This window comes from Triticum urartu, chromosome 4 (assembly GCF_003073215.2).
Source record: "Triticum urartu cultivar G1812 chromosome 4, Tu2.1, whole genome shotgun sequence".
In the NCBI taxonomy this organism is placed as follows: domain Eukaryota; kingdom Viridiplantae; phylum Streptophyta; class Magnoliopsida; order Poales; family Poaceae; genus Triticum; species Triticum urartu.
Window position 1 is genome coordinate 116,484,777 of NC_053025.1, and position 3,614 is coordinate 116,488,390.

The 3,614-nt window shown below is 44.5% G+C and overlaps 1 long non-coding RNA gene across 1 annotated transcript; it reads left to right on the top strand.

The window, feature by feature from the left end:
• Positions 1–1,199: 1,199 nt before the first annotated feature.
• Positions 1,200–3,134, top strand: LOC125550964. Its single transcript, XR_007302092.1, has 2 exons — positions 1,200–2,095; positions 2,686–3,134. It is a non-coding gene; the product is annotated as an uncharacterized LOC125550964 (long non-coding RNA).
• The last annotated feature ends 480 nt before the right edge of the window (positions 3,135–3,614 follow it).

Sequence of the window (3,614 nt, forward strand, 5' to 3'; positions counted from 1 at the left end):
CCGGTAACGAGATTGAACTAGGTATTGAGATACCTGTGACACCCCGTTACGTCCAACAGAGTCAGGCGTAACGGAAGCCGTCACTTCAGAGTTGCGCCAGGATCAGTTAAGGAGAACAGTATCATGTACAAGACGGAGCGGCTGCCATGAGTAGGCAAGCTTTTATTACATAGACACCTCAAGTGTCGACTAAGCCTAAGCGGCCATGACGATAGATCGTCACCCGCCTCTAGTACGAGCCTTTTAGACCAACCATGGAGGGCATCTACTCTTCATAGCCTTGATTGTCGACTTCCTCATAATCATACTCCACTTCAGAATAACCGAAGTCGTCAAGATGACCATCCTCATCATAAGTACCATTCTCTATCGCCTCGGAGTTCTCATAACTCACTTGCTCTGAAAAACAACATAAGTGCAGCTGAGTACATATAAAATACGTACTCCGCAAGTCACCGGGAAAAGTGGATGCATTTTTTTAGAGAAAAAACTTTATCAGCCATGGCTACCACCACCGAGCAATTAACTCAAAATACTATGCAGGTAAAAAAGATTCCCTTAATCCATTTTGTTGAAAACCAAATTTTATTCATAAAATCTACTGGTGACAGAGCGACGTGGGATCTTACATCCTGTGTTAGAGGACAACCCACACGACGCACTTCCAATCCCGGAAGCTGGGAGTGATATCACATCTACTCTGATCAGAGGTGTACTGCTTTGCCCATAGCATCACTTGGTCCAAGTCATCCATGCGCTGCCCGTGCGCACGACTAGACCAAGGAACCAGAACCTTTGACCAGCCCGTACACTACCTCTGCTTTTCCATCTTGCCTTACTAAAGGCCCGCAGGTTGAGACCCCTGATCGGCGGTCCCGCCCTAGGGTGACTGTACCTACCCGGCTACAGCCACCTTCTCACCCATGCAGAGGCAGTTACTTGGCAAGGGTAGTCGGTTCAGCCCGTCCCATTCCAGATCTATGGTCAGTACGGTTTGCGCCGCTTTTGAAGTAAGCGCCAGTTGGTTATGTCCTAATGTGATACCCTATGTAGAGGAGCCCGCCATCCAAGCCGACCCTACATGGGTGGCTTTCACCAACATGAGCTCCCCTACCCATATTTATTTATCTAGTAACCCTACCCGGGTCACAACTACTTAATATAGATACTTCACCTGGTCTGGTCCAACTGCCAAATCAGTGGATCATCTTGATCCAAATTTCATTTTGTTTACGGAAAATATTTATTTATAATTCTTATGTAAAATTTTGGAAATGACCCATAGCCTGGAAAACATTTATCAAGACATGGTCAAGGAAATGACGACTTGCCGGGTAGCGCTCCGACCAACTCAGAACCACCAGAAGTGGGTCCTATGGGTCCGAGATCGACTCCTGATAATTATTTCACAAAGAAGTTTATATTTTCCATAATGAAGATCCAAGCATCAAGCAACACGTCCATACGGTGCAATCCATTTTAATTAAAGAGGTAATGATACGTGCTAGTGTCTAATTAGAAGCAAAATGCATACAGCACATCAACAAGTAGTACGCACGTGCACATCACAAAGAGCAAGCAAGCAAGCTCAAAAGGAAAAACGTGTTTAGCTGGTTGAACCCAACCTCGGCAGAAATATCTTTTTTTATCCAACTAGTTATCTTCCCCAGCTCTCTTCCTCTCTCTCACTGTCACTGGTATGCTCAGCCGAACAGAACCAACTCATCTCTCTCTCCCTAACTACAGAGCCCGCCGCCGCCGGCTCGATCTGCCACTTCCGGCCATCTCCGACGACACCGCGAACACCCACGAAATCCCCTCGACTCCCTCTACCATATTACCCCATTTATTTGATCCGCCGCTGCCAAAATCGTCGCCACCACTCAATCCTAGCGCCGCCTGATCCAGGTCCGGTGGGCTTGCCACCGGCTGCAGCGGCAACGACGTCTCCATGCCTACATCCTCCCCCAGCGCAGCCACACGCACGAGGCGTGCAGCCACGGGCATCGGGTGCGTGCGGCTTCACCGGCGCTGCTCGGTCGCCATGGCTCTACTGCTAACGGTGTGGACTAGCCACATCCTACTGCTACTACTGGTAAGTGCTAATCCTGATTCCTTCTCCATGAAGTGCTCCAAATTTCACAACAAGTGCCTCCTATATGTGAACGTGGGTGTGCATATGTTGTTCATTTTATCCCAGGCCCTACTATTCCCCACTCAGCCATATTGCCTTCTTTCTCTTTGTTTATCTCAAGGCCAAGAAATTAATCAAGAATTAATCTATGGTGTGGTCATGGTATTGCTACTGATTAGATCTAAATGCTGTTCCTAACTAGTGCTACTCATCCTTGAACACCATATAGAAGTAAACAGTGGCAGTGAAACTCCAAAAATAATTACTTGTGAGTAGATTATAAACATCAATCTCTGTGTTTGCTACAGATTGGCAGGGATTAATAATTAGGACAAGGTAGTATACACAGGAAGGTTGATCTTTTGGATACATACATACATACATACATACATGTCTTAGCAAGTTACTAGTACCTAGGATTTGATTATTGGCATGTTATATCTAGTACAAGCCACGGATGTCATTCACAGAAACTTTTACAAGCTTTTGCAATTGATCTAATTAGTTTGACTAACTTGGGTGTTTACGCAAACATTTTGTTCTTTTTACAGTAAGGTAAAGAGATCAAGGTGAATAGATGCTCATGGACTGATTCAAACCGAGGTGGAGATAGATAAGAAATCAAGCAGGAAGGGCTAACACAACAAGGTACTTGATTAGTACCTGGTGGCGCATGTAACCCAAAGATCTTCACCGCAATGAAGGACAACAGTATGGCAGAAGATGAAAAGGCAAGTGGTGGGGGTACTCCAGCGTATGTGTGTGTGAGGTAGAATGGTCCAGTGAAAGGGATGGCTCCTATTTATAGTGGGGTGAATAGCTATGTCGGTTTGAAGACACATTACATCTGGCATGCGTGCGTGGTTTTGCTTTATGTGAAAGAAATGAGACAAGGGTCTATAAAATATATGGAGGTTTGGAGAAGAATTTGTTTTGCATGACTAAATGCTATTTGATGTAATAGCAACGCCGTTGAAATTATCGTTATCTTATTTATTTATTATATTATTTTTTACGGTTTTTACATCCTTTCCCCCTTAGAGAAAATTCCGTCCTCAAAATTTGTTGAGTCGCACCTCGAAAAGGTAAGGATATTTTTCTCGGAGGTCATCTTCTTTTTTCCAAGTTGCTTCATGCACCGGATGATTTCCCCATTGCACCTTGCAATATTTAATTGTTTTACTCTTGAGTTTCTTTTTCTCGGTGTCCAAAATACGACTAGGATGCTCCTCATACGTTAGGTCCTTTCGGAGAGTTAATTCTTCCTCCGAGACTCTCTCAAATGGTGGCTTTACGCTTTTGCGTAATTGGGAAACATGAAATACATCATGAACCCTTTGTAGGTGCGCTGGCAATTCTAATTTGTATGCCACTGTCCCTCTTCTTTTTAAAATCCGATAGGGACCAATATATCGCGGACTTAGTTTTCCTTGTACTCCAAAGCGCTTGACACCTTTAATTGGTGAGACTTTTAAATAAA